Source organism: Carassius carassius, chromosome 15 (assembly GCF_963082965.1).
Source record: "Carassius carassius chromosome 15, fCarCar2.1, whole genome shotgun sequence".
In the NCBI taxonomy this organism is placed as follows: domain Eukaryota; kingdom Metazoa; phylum Chordata; class Actinopteri; order Cypriniformes; family Cyprinidae; genus Carassius; species Carassius carassius.
Genome location: NC_081769.1, coordinates 11,683,933 through 11,707,415, shown reverse-complemented (window position 1 = coordinate 11,707,415; position 23,483 = coordinate 11,683,933). Strand labels below are relative to the sequence as shown.

Genomic DNA, 23,483 nt, shown 5'->3' with positions numbered 1-23,483 from the left:
ATTGGCATCACATACACGTATACATACATGTATCGCATACACAACTATACTAAATGAAAACATAATAATTTATATTTTATTTACACAAGTAATTGTCTGTGTGATGTCATTGCAGGATGTTCCAAATAAACGTATTTTGTCTAGTGAAGTAAACTTCAACAGATCATGCTCAGATAATTTAGAGCAGTGAACACTATGTAGGGAACCTGTCAGTGTGTGGATAACAAAGAGGTAGTGGCAAATTGTAATGTTGAATATTTCCGTTAGATGGTGCTGTGGTTTTACAAAAGACATTTGCAACCACTTCCACTAGAAAGCCTGAGGATTAACTGATAGAAAAGCATAAAATAATTAATGTCCCGGGGCTTTCTACTATGACATTTTGTTGGTTTTGATTGGGCTTTTTGGACACACTTGTAGTTTGCAGTATCACAGGAAATCATGTAGAGAGGTCACAAAACAGTTGACACAAAAAAATTGTTTGTAAGGATTTAAATAAGTATTTGGCCACTTTCTAGTTGTCAGTGTGATAAAATAGACCACTGGTTACTATAACTACAGGACTATTTTGTTAAAAGTCATTGCAAATTTGTCTTAGAATAGTAGGTTTTGAGTAAAGCTAGAATCGTGGTTCAGATGCCACTTGGTTTGATACTTTGTTATAATGGAATAGAAATGATAACATTTTAAGTGAGACTTAAGGCTCCAAATACATTTTTGGGATGACTGTATGTTTTAGTTTTTTGAACTAATTCGAATTTCAGAGCCTTTGTCTTCTGTCTGTCGAGCCGTATTGCTTGTTCTGGGAGTTGGTCTTGAGCTGTTTAAAAAGAGATACAAAAACTACTGAAATACACTGGAATTTCCTTATGGTAGCATTGAACACCCCTCATGACATATCACATGACCAAAAGTCTACATTTAACTGAATTTGTTTCTCATGATTTGAAAACTTTGATCAAAATGCTTGGAGACAAATAAAAACTGCGCCTACATATACATTTCTTTACAAAACGTACTCGGTTACTAAACGTAACCTCGGTTCTCTCTAGAAGAGCGAACAAGTACTGCGTCTTAGCTAAGACGCTACGGGAAAAGTCTCTTTTCACGAAATACTGAAGCAAAAAATTATCCTTAATTTTGTATTTTTGTAAAGCGCATTTGCAGCAGTACACAGCCATAGGCGAGACGGCTCGTTCGCTCATTGGCTTGTTCTGCGGCAACTGCACAGCCTATCGAGCGCAGGCTGATGCAACATCAGACCAATAAGGGTTGCTTCGCGCCCTTCTTGCCACTTCCCGCCGAAACGGGTGTGGCCCAACCTATAAAAGGAGCTCGAAAAGGCTGACTCACCTGATTTATTTCATCGCCGAAGCGAACCAGAGTGAATCGTACGCACGGCAGAAAACGCAGTACTCGTTCACTCTTCTAGAGAGAACCGAGGTTACATTTAGTAACCGAGTACGTTCTCTTACGAGAGCTCTCTCGTACTGCGTCTTAGCTAAGACGCTACGGGAACCCAATGTAAAACGCCGTGCGCGCAGGGATCACACACCAATAAACCTGAAGCAACGCCCAGGATTTACAGTGCACAGTCACCTGAGGGACTCACAGAGAGCCCAGGACAGGAAGGGGGGAAGCCCTCCGTCCCATATCTAGCAACATCTGTAGATGCAACAATATGACATCACATAGCCGAGGCAAGGCCTGACCAATGTGGCAATGCGGGACTTACGCAATACTGCCCATATAACAGTCGGCAGCGCATAACGCTCATGAACTCAGAATTCCCCTCAGGGCCCTGATTCGACTATACCGACAGCAGCCTTGCTTGCAAGGCGGGAACCTCCAGGTTATAGAACCTGATAAATGTAGACGGCGAGGCCCAACCTGCCGCCATACATATATCCTGCAAGGAGATCCCAGTAGACCACACCCACGACGAGGCGACGCCCCTTGTGGAGTGTGCTCTGACGCCCAACGGGCACTGAAGGCCCGTGGAAGCGTAAGCTAACGCTATGGCGTCAACTATCCATCTGGATAGAGTCTGTCTTGAAACAGCCATTCCCTTGGAACGTCCACCGAACGAGACAAACAGCTGCTCCGTCTGCCGAAAGGCAGCAGAGCGAGACACATAAGCTCTTAAAACCCTGACAGGGCAAAGAAGACTCGAGTCTCTATCCTCTCCTGACACCGGCAGGGCAGACAGGGCAATAACCTGAGCCCGAAACGGCGTGTTGAGGGATTTCGGCACATAACCGTGCCTAGGTTTGAGTATGACCCTTGAGTCATTAGGCCCAAACTCCAAGCACGACTGGCTCACCGAGAGTGCGTGCAGATCACCCACACGCTTCACTGAAGCGAGAGCCAACAAGAATACTGTCTTGAACGACAGATGCTGAAGGCTAACTGATTGGATAGGCTCAAAAGGGGGACCCTTCATGGCCTCCAAAACCGCCGCGAGGTCCCACATAGGGACTGACGGAGGTCTGGGAGGATTCAGCCTCCTAGCTCCTCTAAGGAACCGGATGACCAAATCATTCCTTCCTATTGACTGACCGAGCGCTGTTTCAGAAAACACTGCGATGGCCGCCACATAAACTTTGAGCGTGGATGGGGCTCTGCCCTTATCCAACAGCTCCTGTAGGAAGGAGAGAACCTCCGTCACCTCACAACTAAGGGGTGAACATCCTCGAGCTGTGCACCAGCTGGAGAACACCGACCACTTCGAGGCATACAGACGTCGTGTCGACGGAGCTCTAGCCTGAGTGATGGTATTTAGCACTACCACTGCGAGATCAGCGGGTAACCATTGAGCGCCCACACATGGAGGGACCACAACTCCGGTTGAGGGTGCCAAATCGAACTCCTGGCCTGCGAGAGGAGGTCCCTCCTCAACGGTACTGGCCACGGGGCGACATCTGCTAACTGTATCAAATCTGGGAACCATGGTTGGTTCTTCCAAAGAGGTGCTACAAGCAGTATTGAACATCTCGTTTCTCTCACCCGTTCTATCACCTGCGGAAGGAGGGAGACGGGAGGGAAAGCATAAAGCGGGCAGCACGGCCATTTCTGTGACAGCACGCTTTCGTTCTTGGAAAAGAACGCGGGGCAGTGAGCGTTTTCGTGGGACGCGAAGAGGTCCACCTCTGCCCTGCCAAATCTTTCCCACAACAGCCGGACTGTTTGCGGGTGTAGAGACCATTCGCCCGTAGGAACATTGCCTCTGGACAGCCTGTCTGGACCCAGATTCTGTAGGCCAGGCACATGCACTGCCCTCAGCGAACGCACGTTGCGCTGAGCCCAAACCAGGAGGCGTTCCGCCAGCCTGTACAGGTTTCGGGACCCGAGACCGCCCTGGCGATTTATGTAGGACACCACAGACATGTTGTCCGAACGGACTAAGACGTGGTGGTCCTTGATTTGGGGACAAAAGCGCATCAGCGCGTTCTCCACTGCCAGCATTTCCAGACAGTTGATATGATGGAGCTTTTCCCATTCTGACCACAGGCCAAAGGACGGTCTGCCCTCGAGCAGCGCTCCCCATCCCGAAGTGGAGGCGTCCGTCGACACCATCTTCACATTCGGGGAAGTCCCCAGGCTTACACCTGATCGGTACAAGCCGTTCGCTGTCCAGGGTGCCAGAGCTGTGACACAGCTCTGATTGACCTTGAGATGCAGCCGGCCAGACGCCCACGCTCTGCGCGGCACCCGCGCCTTCAGCCAGAGCTGCAGGGGGCGCATGCGGAGCAGGCCCAGCTGCAGAGCCGGAGATGCTGAGGCCATGACGCCCAGCATCTTCTGACAGTGTTTGAGCGACACGGTCGCGCCGCAGCAGAAAGAACTCGCTGCGCGCTGAATGCCCAACATGCGCTGTGGTGACAGCCGCGCCGTCATGGAACACGAGTTCAAAACTATACCCAAAAACAGAATCGTCTGGCTGGGGTTCAGCGAACTCTTCGCCCAATTGACACTGAGGCCGAGCTTCTCGAGGTGATCGAGTAAAACGGCCCTGTGCTCCATGAGCTCCGCTCGTGATCGGGCCAGAACCAGCCAGTCGTCCAAATAATTCAGCACTCGCATGCCTCTGAGTCTGAGAGGAGGGAGCGCTGCATCCATGCACCTCGTAAACGTACGAGGAGCCACGGACAAGCTGAACGGCAGGACTGTAAACTGGTATGCCTGGCCCTCGAAGGCGAATCTCAAATATCGCCTGTGGTTTGACGCTATCTGTATTTGAAAATACGCGTCCTTCAGATCTATTGACATGAACCAGTCCCCTCTGCGAATCTGCGCGAGGAGCTTCCTGGTCGTAAGCATTTTGAAACTGCGTTTCATCAATGCCTTGTTCAGCTGTCTTAGATCCAGTATGGGCCTGAGACCCCCGTCTCTCTTGGGCACCAGAAAGTATCTGCTGTACAGCCCCCCCTCGCTTTGAGCTTGAGACACAGGCTCTACAGCCCCTTTGCTCAACAGTTTTGATATTTCGGCCCGAAGTATGTGTGCTACTTCTGTTTTGACCGTAGTTTCGACGCGCGCTAAAAAGTGCGGAGCGCGTCGAAAAAACTGTAGCGAGTAGCCTCTCTTTATAATGCCTAGCACCCAATCCGAAACCCCTGGAAGCGCTGACCATGCATCTGCATGAATGGCTAAGGGTTGGATGCGAAGCGCGCTCTGTTGACTGGGCAACGGCGGCGCTCGGGTGTGCTGCGCATTTGAGGCGGGGAGCGCGCTGATCACAGCGGGCAGATCACTCCTCCTCGACCCCGTCCCGGCGCTTAACCGACTGGGGGAAGGCTGAGCAGGTCCCGTGGGACTCGTTATGTCTGCGAGTAACTGTGGGCTGCATGTGTGCACATTTACCACTTTCAACTCACTGTCTGCCTGTGCAGAGCGTACGTGCACGGGCTTCGTTTTTACAGAAGCCACGCGCCGTATGCGACATAGTGTATGTGGGCACTGGGGAGTGGGCACGTTTACTATGCGGCGCGCTCGACTGATCTGTGTCGATCTTATCTGCGCGAGCCCTGTGTGCAGGGCTGTGCTTACATGTGGAGATGGGCACTGAGGAGTGGGCATCGTCACTGTATTTATAGCACCATCGGCCGTGGCCGGACGAGCGTGCACGGGTTTCATTTTTACAGAAACCACATGACGCGTGTAACTTGAGTCGCTTTTATGGGCGCAGGCCCTGTGTGCAGGGCTGTGCTTACATGTGGAGATGGGCACTGAGGAGTGGGCATCGTCACTACATTTATAGCACCATCGGCCGTGGCCGGAACACCAGAAATAACACTCTTTTCGTGAAACATCTGGGTAGCCGTGATAACGGCTTTTGTGTGCAGGCAAGCGGGCACTCGTGCAGGCTTGTGCATTGCAGAAGATGCTGAGGCAGTCACAACTCTTGGAACTGCAACAGCGGCGCACTTGGGTGAGAGCTCGGCCGCAGCAGAACTCGTACACCGGCGCTTTCCTAGCAGTGCTAGGATGTTTTCGGGGCTTCTGGCTTCCCCGCAATCCCCAGAACCGGAGCGCTTCGGCAAGAAGTGCTTGAACGCCTGCGAAGCTTTCTGGTCCTCGGCGAATCTCTCCACAAACTCCTTGACAGATGATATGAAGAGGCCAGCAGGAGTCAGCGGTGCGTCGAGGAACGCAGCGCGCTCAGACTCCTTGATGTCAGAAAGCATCAGCCACAAATGCCTCTCAGCCACCGTAGCGGAAGCCATAACCCGTCCCATGACCTGTGCAGCGTACTTAGCAGCGCGGAGGGAGAGATCCGAAGCACTCCTCAGATCCGCAAGACAGATTGCTTCAGGTCCCATCTCATCCAGCTTGCAGAGGAGATCGCCCTGGAAAATCTGCAGCGTGGCCATGGTGTGTAGCGCAGACGCAGCCTGTCCAGCAGCAGAGGAGAGCTGGCGAAGCGGAGGGAACCGGCGAGCTCGGCCGAGCTGGAGGCAGTTCCGGTAGACGCTGCGAGCGGTGCTTCTTACGGCGCTGTGGCGCAGCGGATGATGCAGGCTTCGAGAAGAACGCCCGGCGAGTCCTCAGAGTCAACATAGGCATTAGCTCACAATGAGGGCAGCCGCCGTCAGCGAGCGCGAGCGCTGCATGGTCCTCACCCAGACAGGAGAAGCAGATGACGTGACGATCTCCTTCGCTGAGCGGGGCTCTGCACGAGCCGCACGAGGGCATCTTTAAAAAGACGCAGCTCTTTTTGTGAGTGTGCGTCGCAGGGCGAACACACAGGATATGAAGGATACAAAGGATATAGGCGCCGGACAGCGCAGCAGGAACGGCAGTGGAAGGCGGCGAGGCCAGCAGCTTCAGAATGGCACGTCCCGCTGATATGCTTCTCAGACGGTGCTTGCTTCCTCCGTGATCCAGCGATGCGTGAGCTTCGCTGAAGAGATGAAAAATCAGGTGAGTCAGCCTTTTCGAGCTCCTTTTATAGGTTGGGCCACACCCGTTTCGGCGGGAAGTGGCAAGAAGGGCGCGAAGCCCTTATTGGTCTGATGTTGCATCAGCCTGCGCTCGATAGGCTGTGCAGTTGCCGCAGAACAAGCCAATAAGCGAACGAGCCGTCTTGCCTATGGCTGTGTACTGCTGCAAATGCGCTTTACAAAAATACAGAATTAAGGATAATTTTTTGCTTCAGTATTTCGTGAAAAGAGACTTTTCCCGTAGCGTCTTAGCTAAGATGCAGTACGAGAGAGCTCTCGTAAGAGAACTAACATTTCAGCCATTTTAATGGGTGAGTTGGAACAGAAAAAAAAGCCATCAATTGTCCAGCATACAAATAAATATTTATATTTTTAAATAGATTAAATTCATGCGTTTAGGTTGTTTTTTTTATCATTTTTATTTGTTTAACATTGTTTTAACATAATTCCCATACTGCAGATTTTACTATTCCTGTAAAGTGTAGAAATCAACAATTATTATTTGAGAGAGAGAGAGAGAGAGAGAGAGAGAGAGGAAGAGTAGGTGTCCAAATGTTTGACTTGCAGTGAACATTAAGAAAAAAGAAGAAAACAACCTTAAATTAGTTCTTCTGATTTTACTGTATTTGAATCTTCTCAAACATATCCGAAGAACACATGTCCAAAGAATCCATATCCACATGTAATAAAGTGCTGAAATGAGTCTGGGATCAATTAAGATATATGAGAGTGAGTTGAGGATCCTGAGGAGGAAAATGTCCAGTGCAGACATTGGTCTTAACTCTATGACGTTATCTATGATACAAAAACATCACAAAAAAAAGGTCTGAAAGAGGAATCATGAAAGTAACATGTTCCTAAAACAAAAAAAGCAAGCTATGTAAAATCTAGAATAACAAGTTGAGACTTAATTCATCTGTATGGCAGCCTATTTAATAGGCATGTATTTTTTGTTTTGAATTTTTTTTGTCTATTTGTTAAAGCTGGTAAAAGCTGTAAAACAGGTAGTTTAAACGCATGCTTTTTTTGTCTGTTTTTCACCTAAAATGTAGTTCTACTGTTCTGAATGAAGCCCTTTTTGACAGATTAGGTTTTAACATGATGTACAGTACACAAGTGTTTCCGATGATTCACACTTACATAAGCTCACTCTTCAGTCATATATTCCCCACTGATAATGAAATGGAGGTATTAACCAGCAGCAATATAATCCCTGAGTGTACGGATGTGTGCGTGTGATTTAATACTGAACATACATAAAATTTGTACAGCAAGGCAAACTGAACATGAGTACACAGGCTCACACATGTGTACGTGCTTGGCGACCACACATGGACAGAGCATACGCAGAAAATCCACAGGCCCTTTGAGGGCACATGAAGTGTAGTGGGGCATGACGTGCTGACTCTCATGTCTCCTGCATTACCTAATGTGAAAGACTTGCTGAGTTTTGGGCTGCGAGGGTCAGGAGGTGCTGTCTGGGCTTCCTCGGCTGTCTGAGAAGACACAGAGGCCAAATGCAGGCTAAAAAAACAACAACAAAAAACAATCAATTCGAGAAGACACTAGACACAATCATAGTAAACAGCGCATCTTGATATAAACCTTTGGGGCCCACAATTTCACCCCACAATGAAAAGAAAAGAAATAAAATTTTATTTTTTTATACAAGTGTAGCAGATATTCTTTCTTTCTTTCTTTCTTTTGTTTTACTAAATAGTAGGGCTGTCATCGTTAATGCATTAATGCATGCAATTAATTTTACAATCCTTAACGCGTTAAAATAATATAACGCAGCTAACGCAAAATTACTGAAGCACAATTTCTATTCTAACCTTTTAACCCATCATTTTAAGCCACTAAACTCCGGGAAAGTTTTCAGTCCAATGATCCAGGAAGCAAATAGGTTAAAAAAAGTCAGTCCAAACCATATACTGTACACACATATACATATATAAATATATATATAAGGAAGCCAGGCTGATTACATCAAAGATCTGTCATATTCTGTGATTGTCTCTAAAGAGCACGAGCTCTCACATGTTGCACTGTGTGAAGTAAAGTGAAAAAGTGAAAGTTGTGACATATGTTAATCCATACTCGGAATTGGTGCTCTGCATTTAACCCATCCAAGTGCACAAACACAGCAGTGAGAAGTGAACACACCGTGAACACACACCCGGAGCAGTGGGCAGCTACAGTATATCAGGCGCCCAGGGAGCAACTGGGGGTTCAGTGCCTTGCTCAAGGGCACTTCAGCCATGGTTATTGAGGATGGAAGAGAGCACTGTTCATTTACTCCCTCCCACCTACAACTCCTGTCAGCAATGGACTCGAACCACTGACCTTCTGGTAACAAGTCCAAGTCTGTAACCATTAGGCCACAGCTGCCCCAAGTACAGACTGAACGGATTGTCAACATCCCACCGCTGTATGGCCAGATACAGCGCAACTACAGTTTCTGTACAGAAGACTGCAATCAAGGTAAAGATGACTGTGAGGGCGTACAGGAGTCACAGCAAAGACATTTTCATTAATTCACGTTAGTGTTGCACGGTGCACCGATACTTCAAAAGTATCGCGATTCTCGGAAATTAAAAACGTCAGGATTCCTACATTTATTAGTATCAATACTTCAAAGAATGACTGCGTACCAGATTTGTAAGAGATGTATTCATGTTGGTGTGTGCAACACACGCTTCCAGTGCCTCCCTATGGACATCTGTGTTTTTTCTCCTCACGCAATCAGCAAAGAAGCACAACAGCGAGATGGCTGCATTAGTGGCTTTACTAAACTGATTTGGCTTTACTAAAATGTGTGCATAATCGCATTAAATAGTTTAAATAAGTTGTTCAGATGAACCAAGCACGAGGTTTTCTTGCATAATTAAGATTTTAATTGTTTGGTCAGACAGTTCATATATAATATTCACATTAATCGGGGATTAAACGTGGAGTTATGTTCTGTATGCTAAATATGAAAATGAGCGTATCTGCACAGCACCTATAACTGCGCTTTGTATCTGCTGATTGCTAATCGAGATTCACATGCTTGGCTCACTGACCCTGTATACTCATTCATTTCGTTCATAAATGAGATCAGTTCAGTATCAGTTCATTCAACTCGTTCACGAATGAGAAGATCTCTCGATCTCGTTCAGTGAAGGGGGTATGGGTTCACAACATTCAACAAATCACATGCTCCGTCACATCTTGAGTAACTCTTTGACAGGATGAAACAGTTCACAGAGCTGTTCAGGAGCTGCGCATGCACTGCTAATAGCGCCGTGTAGGGCTGAAACGATTCCTCGAGTGACTCGATTACAAAAAATGATTGAGGCAAATTTCTCAGCCTCGAAGCCTCTTTTAATTTATTTTAAATCTCACGTCAGGTTCTTTCGCAATGATTTTTTCAATGTGACACAACGCGTTTACATCACCCACAAAGCGGAAGGAGACACAAGCGCTGCGTCCGAAATTGCATACTGCAAGGAGTCAGCAGTGTTTTGATTTGAGGGCGCGGGCAAACGTAAAGAGAACGTCGTGGCGTGTGTCCATTGCAAGATAGAGCTGGCATACCACAACTAGGGCCCTATGATTTCCGCGATGCAGAAAACACGGAGGGAATCGCGGAATCAAGTCATAAAAACAGAATTTACAGTTTAGCATGGAATGGCACGGAATTTGCCAAACCAAATTAACCAAAAATAGGTCATTGCACTTACATCAAATCACGATATGGACTAATATCTGTAAATATTAAGCCGGGACAGTCTATTTAAATATGAATCCTGCATGTTCTGCATGTCTGTGTTAATGAATGGAGCAGAAGCGCGTCTTCCTTTATTAACACACACTGAAGCGTGCGTGACGCTCCGGTGATTTCAGCATCTGCTGTCTCACTAAATAAGGACGTGAACACATGAACAACATCTCCAGAACTGCTCTGACAGTCACTTCATGAGCATTTGACCGTTTGATTTGAGTAAAACTAGCGTCACATCACATACACAGAAACTTTAAAGGTACGTCAACCCCTCAAAATAAAAGTCCAGTTTAGTTTAAAAACAAGTATTTGCCACATATGTATTACTATTGTTCAGCAGAATGTTCATAGCCTACTACTAAAAAGGTTTTTAAGATTTAATCACACAACATTTCTTCCATGTTTTAATTTTAATAGTAAATCCCCTTTGTTTACCAAAAAGTTAAGTTTGCTTAATTTTCAATAATTAAAAGATAAATTAAATGAATGTTTTATGTGTTTAATGTTTAATGTGCATCTCAGAAAATGGTTTATTTAAAACCCCAACTGAATGGCACTTAAATTAACTTAATTCATCTTGTCAACTTTATTGTCATTGTTCACAGTACAAGTACAGACAGAGAAACAATGGGTTATAATTAAATGTTTATTTTTGATGTATGCATTGCATTCTATGCATTTAAAAAATAAAAATATTCTAAAAAAGGAAACTTAATTGTTAATTTTAAGAGACCCGCGAGTCTTATTTTCTCTTGCATAATTAATATTGCACTTTAATTAAGCAAAAACACATTTTATCCGAATACTCGATTAATCGATGGAATTTTTGGTAGAATACTCAATTACTAAAATATTCGATAGCTACAGCCCTAGCGCCGCTGTGGAGGGAGGAACTTCAGTGAACAAGAAATATGAGTCAGTGGATTACCTGAACGAGAACGATTCGTTCACCTAAAAGATTCATTCACGGACGAACCATCACTAGTTCAATTTCATATAGCCTATATTAAATATTTGGAATATATATTTTCATATTTTATTAGGTTCTTTGATAAGGTTACAATACGAAGGTCTAAGTAGCAACGTATCTTCCGTGATGTCCCCGATGCACGGGTCGGGGTGGGTAAAGAAAGTTTACTTTATTTGCGGGCTGGGGCGGGCCAAATAATTTCATAAAAACGGGACCCTCGGGTTGGAAAAAAACCTGACCCGTGCATCACTAGACTGCATGTGTGAGCACAAGTGATACTGTGGCCGCCGGTCCACGACTGGTAGAAAAAGATGACGCTCACTAAAGCTCACTGGCTGAGTTTTCTCCTCTGAAAGAAAAGGTTGCACAACTGACAGAATAAGTTACAATATCTGAGATATTGCTGCCAAATTGTATTTGCTTTTTTTTTTACTTGAATGCCATTGCTTAAATTAATATTATTTATCTTTTGACATTTAATCTTCTGCGTTCAGAAACATTGTTTAATATAATCGCCGGTCATATTTTTATTCAATGTTCAGAAGATAAGTTTATTACTCTTATGTTTCTTATGATAACTGAGATAATGCTGCTAAATTTATTCTTTCTTTACCTTGAATGTCATTGCTCTAATTTATTTTTTATATTTTGATATTTCATATTTTGTTCAAATGTTTAATATATCTGCTGTTCATATGTTCATTTATTAGTGTGTTATATGATTAGAATGTTGTCCCGGTTTTAAAATAAAGCAGAGCAATGATATTTGAGAGTGTATTTTCCCTTTGCAGGAAAAGTATCGAAAAAGTATCGAAATCACAATTCTTGACTAGGTATCTGTATTGAAACAATAATTTTGGTATCGAGACAACACTAATTCACGTTGTTTCTACACACATTCACGGTTATGAATGGATCTGTCTACAGTAGTAGATATATGCAGTCAGCAGGCGGTTGGTTTAGGGTCCTGTTCGGTATCTCAACTTGACTTCTCTAAAATGTAAAAAAGCTCTTTGCTGTTGCACTGTACACATACTAATACATTATTTATTTATTTATTTTCTTTCATATGTGCTTATATGGGCTCCTTATGTGTCCTTTTGGAGTTTCTAATTGTCCTTTTTTGGAAAGACATCTAAATTTATCTTGAAAAAGCTTGCAGAAAATACATATTTTTTAGAATCACCATTTAATCTTTTGGTTTATTTTGCTGGATATAGCAAATGATGACAAAATAAACATTTGAAACCAGATACATGGTCTACGCTTAATTTTATGAAGTGTGCGATTGATCACGATTAATCACAGAAAAGTGGTGTTATTAATCTGATTAAAAATGTTAATCGATTGACAGCCCTACAAAATAGACATTATGTACAAAATATTCCTAATATGGCACAGATGACTTTTCAGCAGCAGATTTGCTGAACTGTTTTTTTTTCCTCTATGATATTCTATGATAAATAAAAAACAGCATTTACTTATTTGTAAAAGTAACGCTTTACTTTCATTTATGATCAATTTATAGGTATATAGGTCAATTTTCATTTATGTCCTTATTTAATTTGTCATTTAATGTCTTGTTCTGTAATGAGCAGGAACAAGAAAAGGATCATAATCCTTCCCAAATGAAAGTCTTCCTCATTCTTTAACTATGCAGACTCCTGGTCAAATAACAATGCTCTTTGTCTTGGCCCACTCGCAGCAGCTGACACCGGCTCAGAACACAATCACAGCCCAACGTCAGCACCACTCTACACTCACAGACTTCATCAGATCTGCTGGAGCTTATCAGTTTACTACAGACATCCCAACCTGCAAAAAGTAATTTCAGGGAGGTATCCCGAAGACCCCCACCCCCCCAAAAGGAAGGAAATACATCTCAGCGGTAGTCACCTTCTCAGTGAGACTTTGCCTCACATCTGAATGGGAGAACGGAGATATATTGGAGCAGCCTTCCCTGCGCTTAGCCTCCCTAACATGTTGTGGTCCCTAAAAGATATAAAAGCATAAAATATTATTTCTATAAGCTATAGGCCTATGTAATTATTCGTTAATTATGTCTAAATATGTAGATTACTTTTGATATTTATATAAACTGCTTATACAATTTATGTAAACTGCTTTTATTTATGTTCCATTGCAACTTTAAACAGGTCTAAGGAGTTTGTTGTTTTCATGTAGCCTTGGCAACTAGCCTGAATAATATGCAGATGAAATGAAACTTGTCAACTCATCTCAACATGCCTTTTGCAATCATATAACCCGCCATGGGCAATGCTTGAGCAAGACTGTCATTATGTTTGACACCTATAAGACAGGGGTACACTTTCGCGTAGTCTGCCGTAAAATGTGTCTTATACTTTTTTTTTTTTTTTGTGGCACTCTCCATCTGCCATGGTGCTCCTGTTTCTAGATAGACATAACTGATTAGGAAGAGATAAAAGCCCGCCCACACTGACAATTGATTGGTTGATTTACAGAAACAGGCCAATCAGGATGCTCTGTGTCTTACATGCGCTTCGCACACACGCACATTAGCACGCACACGCAAGGTCTCTCGCTCCTCTCTCTCTCTGCCGTGCGTGCGCTACACGGTTTGAAACACAGTATCTGTTTCGCATGCGCGCTTTTGCTCGCTCGGTCTAGATTCCGGGAGATTTTAAGTAATTTGCGGGTCTCAGGGAGCCGCTTTCAATATGCGGGAGACTCCCAGAACTTCCGGGAGACTTGGAATGTCTGTTACTATATTCAACCCATTTGCTTTGTTTTAAAACACCTACACACACAAATTAATGCCATAATTTCCTGACCTACATTTAAACATGATCAATAACTTCTGCCCCTTTATAGTTAATAGCAATAAAATAACCAACATATGTGCATAACTGTCCTGGGGTCATAAAACAAACGACTCCAGAACAAATTAAACTGATGTGATCTGATTCCAGTGGAGGAAGTGGCAAAACCACTGAGAAAGCTTTTTATAACCTGCATTTGTTGTGTTTTCTAGGGTGGGACAAAGGCTTATTGTGTAAGGCATTGTGTTGAACACACAGGCAGTGTATGAAGTGTGCCATAGGGCTGTTTGCCCACTCACTCCATCAGTAGTAGACTGAGAGCATCTGTGCACAAGATCATCTATAGAGACATATACAAACATTAGACTCTTTAAGAGCTTTTGGCATGGGCCACAAGGTCAGGAGCACCAAAACTGATATTTGGATGTTTTGTATACCTGGATACCATTGAGACATCAACCTGCTCTTTTCCCATAGTGATGCTTGTCTCTGAAAATGCTTTCCTCCAGAATGGGTGCGATAATAAAGTGTCCCAGCGTAACCTACAGATGACAGTAATATACTGTAAGAGATTCACAAATGAAGCTACAGCACTAATGTAACGTGACAGGTTCAGTGGTGAGGAAATAATGAATGCTTTTATTACAGGTCACATCACTCTCATGGTCCCCAAGCAAAAGTCTGAGACTATGAATTGCACAATTTATCAGAAATTAAAGAAGTGAAAAGATTATCTGGAACTCCTCCAGACCTTCTCCTTGAGCTTTAGCAAGGCAGAAAATTGAGTACTTCAGAGTTCCCAGTCCATCCAGCAAAATCTGTGTGAATATACTGTGACATTAGCTTAGCTTTAAAAAAACAAAAAAAACAATGAAAGGCAAATATAAAAATTACTAGCAGCAACTGAACCTTGTCCTCACAATGTCATTTAGTGTTTGTTTAAATAACAATGAATAGTTTCTTTTCTTTTCTTTTCTTTTATTTATTATTATTATTATTTATATAGCACTTTCGCTTGTAGAAAAACAAACAAAAACGAAACAAAACTTAAAAACAAACATTTTGATGATTGACAAGGCAAAGGAATACAGCAAAATGGCTAAGTGGTGCATACTAAAGGACTAAAGCATAGAACGGCATCATGTGGTATCATAAAGTCTGAGGCTTTAGTGGATAAAAAATAGTCACAATAAAACAAAAGTTGTCACCATAAATATATAAATATATATAATTTTTTTTTTTTGGATTCTCAAAAAAGTAGGATTTTAATGTCCATCAGGAATTGATTGAATTGTTGTTTGCTAATTTCTGCAACCTAATGTGAGTGACAGGTTGCTAGAGGGAGGGGGGGGGGGGTTGTTGTCAAATCCTTCTGCTGGTGCATAAAAAACGTAATTTTGATTAAAGGTTATACAAAGAAAAAAGAGAGAAAAGAGAAGCAGCAGCACCCCACTGTTAAACTCGGGATCAGGTGTGATACTTATACCTTGGCAGGTGTGAGATCCTAGACAATGCCAGAGTCGTGGATGTATTTAAAACCTTTCATCTGGTTAATAACAAACTCTCGCACTACTTCCTCAGACAGGCATTCATCTTGAGCGATCAGTGCTGCCATTGATCCACCTAGAAAACAAATACTACTATAATACGTATACTACCATAATTTACTCATACTACTATAATACCCCTGGATCTCACCTGTGCACATCTCCACCACCAGTCACAGATGGTTGTCTGTGGTTGTTAAGCACATTGTCGTGCTTTACTTCATGAGCAAGTCTCAACTATGGAGATTTATCAAACAGGACTACTGTGTAAGGTAAACACTTTAAAGTGCATGCAAAACATCGCTTATAACAAACAGCTTAACAATTGTGCTTGTACACACATGGTTTGTGAGTTCGGGTCTCTTTGATTTGTCATTGCAGATGGTGGCCACGAACGAAATGTATGTAGCCTTTCATTCTGCCCTTAAACACCACCGATCTGCTACCTCTGCCGATCTCTTCATCAGAATAAAGTTCTCCATCTGTGCAGTGATGGAAAGCGTGAACATTAAAGCCAAAACAAACATCTGAAAACACATGACAGGTTTGAAATGTAGTTTTCAGATGCAAAAGCAGACCTGAGACTCGCGTGAGATTAAGAGTTTGAGCTCAACGGGAGTTTACAGCACCAACACACCAGAACGGTTCAGTATTACAGACACAAGTCGATTAAAAACATATTTCAAACATTTAAACAATATATTGGGCTTAAACACGGGGTAATTGACATTTGCATAAATTTCCTTTCGCGCGGTAGAGACAACTGACATACGGACACAAAATTAGAAGCGAAACCAACTCGCATGAGGGGAAGTCACCTCAGGCATTAAAACAAACCGTTTTAAAATGTCAATTTTAATTACAATTTTATTATATAAATGCATTTTTACATAAAATATATATTGAAATGTTAAATATGTAAAACTGTAAAAAAAAAGACCCCGTACCATTTTCTCATCTATTTTGAACTGCCGTTTTCATACACCCCTACTATTGGACGGTCCCTCGTTGCTAGGATACAGAAGAGAACGCATTGTTGTGTTTAGGAAACAGGTTTCACTGAGCATGCGCATCCGGAGCAACATTTGTTACATAGAGTTAAATGCTCATTAATGATACTATGAAATGTATTTGATTTTATTATTCTGAATTTTATTTTATTTGTATTTTTTTGCAGTCAATATTTATTATTGTCTTGTTTATTTTATTCGGTCACTGCTTCTATGCAAAACCAATCATATCAATAAAATATTTTAAAGCTAAAATTGAATGTCCACTAAAAGAGAATGCATAAAAAGTGTGGACACGATCATATGCAGCTGTGAAAGTTGCAAAAGAAAATGTGATGATGAGAGTGGCGTCACGCTCAGAGAGAGAGAGAGAGAGAGAGAGAGAGAGAGAGAGAGAGAGAGAGAGAGAGAGAGAGAGAGAGAGAGAGAGAGAGAGAGTCTGTCTGGGGCGGAGATCGTGTAGCTTGTGATACCGGCTTTACGGATGAGATTCTGGGCATCATAGCGTCCTACGCGTTGGAAAGAGTTCATCTACTTTATGCGTCCTTCTTTCGCCCAGAGCTTCGTTGAGGTGAATTACAGATGGTCAGGTCTCCTAAAAAACAGAAATACAAACTGGGCAGATCGCTGTGCTACTTTACATACAGCAGGTCTTTTGAAAGTGAGCCGGGGATCACTGGCTTTGTTTCGGAGAACTACGAAATAATGTACGTCGTAAAACGTTTATCAGTTAAATAGCCTACCGAATAATTTGATTCAAATCTAGCTGGTTTAGAAAAACAGGATTGTCTTCAACGACTTTAACGACTTTTTGAGTGAACTGGCATCTCATCTGGACTGTTTACTTTGGAACTTCACTTTATGGTAAGATATTATGCATCCATATATCCTACACACATACACACACATCGCGTTTTATAAATATCTTTAGCCATTGCAAATGACCATCATTGTTTAATAAGGCTGTCTAATAGCCTAGACCTCTTGGCTGTGTTCAAAAATCTAGTGAGCTGCCTAGCTAGCCAGCTGACCGGAACTTGCCTAACGATTGCCAAACGTGCTGCGCTCGGTTATGAAACCGGCTCATTTGGGTTTTTGACACATTATTAACTTTTAAAAATTTCATTCATGTTACAGCAACCCATGGTGAAACTGTGACCATATTTGACCTTTCGGGTAAATGAGTGACAAAAAGCAATACTTGTCCTCCATTTGTCTATAAGTTTTAAGTCCCAATTTGCTTTTGAGAATATATTGAGCCTCATCAGAGGGAAAACATGCACTTCTAAAACTAAAATTAGTTTTTCTAGGTAGTGTAGTGAAGAAAATGACAGTGATACTCTATGCAAGCAGATGGAATAAAGTTCATGACCCCTTCATCCTACTATTTTGGTGATGATATCACACAAGTCATGTGCCCTTCAAGAGGACAGTGTTACTGCCCATGCAAAAATAAACATGATGAAATGTAAGACGTGAAACACTACATATCCCAATGGCTTCCTGCTATAAGTATATTACCATAAATATAAAAAAGTACTGTATGCTGTATGCTGTTTAAATGTTTATTTGCAAGTCAGTGATCCAAAACCATATTTCGTATAATAGAAAATCAACTGATTTATCATGTTAACAGCTGAATATGTAGTGAAAAACTGACAAAAACATACTCTTCTGTCTCATAAAACATCACGTTTCTTTCACAGCTGACTGTATCCCAGAGTTCTGATCTCAAAGCAGATTTGATTTATGTCATGCATGTACTAAACTTCAGAATATCATTGCTTATGCTCTGCTCCTATACACTGTTGTATTGAGGGTCATGTAGAAACCAGAAGAGAAACAGAAACTGCATGAATTCTAATCTTATCGCAGATTAAATTCTTGCCAATTTATTTCTTATTGCATCATATGCCCAAATATAAGAATGTCTCACTTTGTTTCATAGTCGTACGAATCGCAGACAGCTGGGTCTTCCCTAGAGACCAAAAAAGCATCTGTAGAGAGACATATGAGTGCACGCTGTCCTCCGGGGTTGTTTGTTTCTGCATGTGTGGTTTGCTTTCATGACCACGTGTGCTCGAGTTCATGCTGTAACAGCTGAGATGGATACACTCAGTCATATGTCCTTCTCTCACAGAGGTCAAGATCTCTTTCGCTCACAATTACTACATCTTCCATTAGTGGTGTGTCAACACACACTTGATTCATCTTTCTGTACCTTTTCTGTATTTCTGGTATGGAAATGCTTTCATTTCTCTTGTCTCTTCTGACTTTTTTTTTTTTTTTTTTTTTTTTTTTTACGATAATGTTATTAAAGTAAGTACTTTCGAGTGACACATACGTTTGCAATGCACCAATATTCAAATTCTAGTGATTCATATAGGCCAATAAATAAATTTTGACTAATAACAAATAAATGTTAAATAATAAAATATTGTGCTCTTTGTTATGCATATATTTGCAAATGAGACACAAAAAAGGCTAAGTCGATTTAAATGCTACAAGTGAATTTAGTCAGTGTGATATTCATTTTGAAGTTTGCTAAAGGTTACATTTTGTTTTTAAATATTGACTTTAAGTGAGCTTTAAATGTTGGCAAAAGGTGATCTAAATGTAAAAATAGGGTAAATGCATGTGCAATTAGATATCCAATGTTTGCTGATAACTGATAAATATAAATAAAAAATCTAATATCGCCTGATCTGTATCTCAATATTTTATATGTAAATGACATTATAATCCATGGCATGTTTTAAAGTACCATGTAAGGTTGTTTATACATTTTTACACATTTGTTTGCCCATTTGCAGACACATCAAGTAAATGCGTTTTCGATTTCTTGTCTATGATTCCCGGATTACGAGAGATTTTAGAATTATCCATAACCTGTTTGGTAGATAGACATCTAATTTTTTTATAATGAGGTGCTATTTAATAATATAAGCAATGTAAGTGATAACAGGTGATGCCCCCGTCTGCTCAGACAGCATTGAAAGGGTAAAAGAACACAGCCTTTAAATGCACTCAATTGATTTTTCTCAACTGGATGCTCATTGTTTTCTTGATTGTAGTCTCATGAAGGTCACATGTTATCTCTATAGAATCTCAATCTAGAGGGAATTGAGTCACTCAGTGTGCACTTAGACAGACCTCCTCCACTATCTGTTGAATGGTATCTGCCATCTGTGTTGACAGCACACGATAAAATGCAGGATATTGGATTTGTCAGTATGTGTAATCTTGATATATTTGTGGCCTTTCTGGTTTCTGTTCTGTCTGTTTTAGATTTCAGCGTCACATTTGTCTGATGGTAGTTATCATGAAAGTTGTATACATCCTCACACTCATGCACCTGACATCGGTTTGATGGAACTTGTGCTTTATCAAAGCAGCTAGCTTATGCATGAAAAAGTTCATAGCACCACGGCAAAACTACAGTCATGTGCTATTAATAGAGCTTACTTCCTTTTTCTGTTCTTGTTCCGTTACTTCTCAGATGATTTAACGAGTTTTAGACCATTTACATTTACACCACCATTCTGTTTTTAACATTGATTATAATAAGAAATGTTCCATAATAATATTTCACAGCATTACTATTTATCTAACTTTTTTTTTTTTTTTTGGCCATCTACCTCATTGTAATTTGTTCTTTTAAAATGATTACGTTTCTCTCATAGGGTCTTTGGTTTTCTATTAGATTTTGCAAATCTAATCAGTAATTCTGGGTAAATAATCTATAGTCAAAACTTATCTTTTATTTTTCCTTTAATCACACAGATTAAACTAAAGAGAGATTTTAGACAGAGGGATGTTCACAGATGATAATAGATCCATTAGATCTGTGAGACTGTAGAGATACATGCTGAATAAATCAGGAATTTGTTTAGTCAAGTGTCCAACTGAGGTCCCTTACAGTGGTCTCATAGAAACCCTAATCCAATCGGAATATTATTATAATATTTTTTTCTGTAATAATGTGAGGCCTCCTCATGTTTGCATTGTCTGTCCTGTTATGAATAAAGGAAATAAGCCCAGATCTGTATTTAACAGACCGGATGAGCTGTTGTTTCTACTGTATCTAATAAGCTTTATTCATGTTTTCCAAAGATTCGCTTTTGTGCTGAAGTTCTGCTTCACTGTGGATTCTTTCCCAATCACAAAACCCTGCAAAAATGACCCAACACAGAGTTCACTCCATCCTCTCTCTCTCTCTCTCTCTCTCTCTCTCTCTCTCTGTCTCTCTCTCTCTCTCTCTAAGCAGTTGTGAAAGCAGTTGTGAAATCAAGGCCTGAGTGGAAGCCAACAAAGGCTTGAGGAGGAGATCTGAATTTTGCAAATATTTTCCACATCATTTGCTTTTTGAACCAGCATGCTTGGGAAATTAAGTGGCAAAATGACAAGTTAAGGCAGCAAGGAGGGGATTTATTGTGATGAAGGTTAATAAGCTACAGTGAGCCTTATCTATTTATCATAAAGAGTGCTGCTTTGTGTCAAGTGAGAGGGTGTGGAGGGGGTAGGGCTTTAGCCCCTGCTTTTAAAAACATTCCCAGAAACATAATGGGAGGGCACTGCTTGTCCGAGACAAAGTTTGAGTACTAAGGTTAGGCTCTCTCTCACTTGTTAAACTTTGTTGGAGCATTCAAGCTTTTGTGGCATTATGGATAAAAGAACAGTTGGCTGGTGGATAATGTGTTGTGAGGTCATGTGATATTCCCGAAACAGCCTTTTAGATTGTCTGTCGAGCAGATTATTGATTCCTGCTTGAGTTTCAGTTAAATTGATGAAAATTGAGTATTGTTGCATTATACGATAAATATCATAAACCTATTAACAGTGTTGGGGAGTAACTAGTTACATGTAACGGCGTTACGTAATTTAATTACAAAATTATTGTAACTGTAATTAGTTACAGTTACTAAGAAAAAATGAGTAATTAAATTACAGTTACTTATGAAATTTTTTACGATTACAAAGGGGATTACATTTGAATATTTACACACATCCACATACAGATTTAACTGATTTCTTTCCCAAATTGCACTGACTATTCTGAGACATACCGCCCTAATAATTTCCGGGATGCGGAAACACAGTCTGGTTCGTAGAATCCAGTCATAAAAACGGAATGCCTAACGCGGACGGAATATGCCACATTTTGGATGACTAAATCAAAAGTAGGTCAGTACACTTGAATCAAAACATGACATCGACTAGTGTCTGTTAATATAAAGCCCCAAAAATGCAATATATGACTTGCACGTTCTGCGTGTCTGTGGAAATCAGGCGCGGACTGGACACCGGGAGAACCGGGACAATTCCCGGTGGCCTGGCAGCCGATTTTGCCCCACTATTTAATATCATTATTGTATAATTGCCTGCCGAATGTACTAAATTGCGAATCCGCCATTTGATAATTGAATCTCTAATAAGTCATGAATTGTTAGTCATGACTCGCGCCTCTCCGCGCCTCCGCCAAACGGTTTGGATCAGACTCAGAGTAATCAATGAGAGAGAGAGAGAGAGAGAGAGAGAGATAGAGAGAGAGAGAGAGAGAGAGAGAGAGAGAGAGAGAGAGAGAGAGAGAGAGAGAGAGAGAAAGACAGAGACAGACTGACTAGAGTGGACTGCTGGAGCAGAGAGAGAGAGAGAGAGAGAGACTAGAGTGGACTGCTGGAGCAGAGAAGCAGAACTCCTGTTCTGGGTTTCATCTGTAAAGATGCTTTTTTGTCTTTGTTTTTTTATTTATTTAATCAAGCAGCAGCACGTTTCTCATCAGTCATCACTCAAAATACTATATAAAGGACATCATTATTATCTGTTGTAATGTTACAGTAGTAATTTAGCTGAAAAAAATTCAGATTTTTTTATAGGTTTAGGGGGAGCTACGACAGACAACAACACAACCCTTACGAAAATTAACATTTTAATATTTAACTATAAATCCAGAGAAAATGGTTACTATTGTTTAACTGTGATAACCAAAAATGTAAAATTATTTTACAAATGTATTTATTTAAAAATAAATACAAATCCATTTGCAAAAAAACAAGGTTATTTTACTTTTATATAGGCTAATAAAAGCATGGTAATTTTTTGTAAGGGAAAACATGACTCGTGTACAGTATTAGGATTTTTCTATAAAGATATTGTAGTATTGTATTGTAAAGTATAGTTTTGTTCAATCTTGAGTATTAAAGTCATGAGAGAGATGGATAACAGGGCAAAATAAAGAGACTGAAGAGAAAAATGGAAGTGAAGGTGCAGTTCGGGAGAGAACTTTTAATTATTTTGCATGTCCCCAAATTAAAGATTTAAACCTTTTTTATGTCAGGTCCATACAAAAATAGTTTTTTTAAATTAATGGCAAAGACATGGTTTCATTTACTACACATAGGCCTGCCTCAGTATAGGAGTACACGAGCACATAAACATAATTTCTAGAACTGCTCTGTGTCACTTCATGTGCATTTTACTTATTTTGAGAAAACTATCATCATATACAGAAACAGCAGTTTAAAAAAAAAACACCAATGTTTCAGGAGTTTATTACACAGAATACGTCACATGCTTATTAGATAACTGTATTTAAGTTGATGTATATGCTTTTATTTATTATTCTTTAATTTTTACAAATTTAGAAAGTAATCAAAAAGTACTCAAAAGTAATTAGTTACATTACTTTAATAAAGTAATTGAAAAAGTTACACTACTATTACATTTTAAACAGGGTAACTTGTAATCTGTAACCTATTACATTTCCAAAGTAACCTTCCCAACACTGCCTATTAAGAACATGCCCATGTTATTAATAATATAGTTTCCAAGCATCTCTTACCAAATCATTACTGTAATTAAAAGATACAGTAAAATAAAATAAAAACTCCCTGTCACTGTAATGTAGAAAATAAAATGCATCTATAGCAGGCCATGGTACCAATTT

General features: G+C 41.1%; 2 long non-coding RNA genes across 2 annotated transcripts; both read right to left on the bottom strand.

Moving 5' to 3' along the window:
- Positions 1-7,184: 7,184 nt before the first annotated feature.
- LOC132158102 (uncharacterized) lies at positions 7,185-14,524 on the bottom strand. The gene is made up of 3 exons (XR_009437666.1): positions 14,418-14,524; positions 7,870-7,967; positions 7,185-7,238 (listed from the first exon to the last, which is right to left on the bottom strand). It is a non-coding gene; the product is annotated as an uncharacterized LOC132158102 (long non-coding RNA).
- A 1,204-nt stretch (positions 14,525-15,728) lies between these two features.
- Positions 15,729-16,445, bottom strand: LOC132158099 (uncharacterized). Its single transcript, XR_009437664.1, has 3 exons — positions 16,106-16,445; positions 15,867-16,009; positions 15,729-15,764 (listed from the first exon to the last, which is right to left on the bottom strand). It is a non-coding gene; the product is annotated as an uncharacterized LOC132158099 (long non-coding RNA).
- Positions 16,446-23,483: the final 7,038 nt, after the last annotated feature.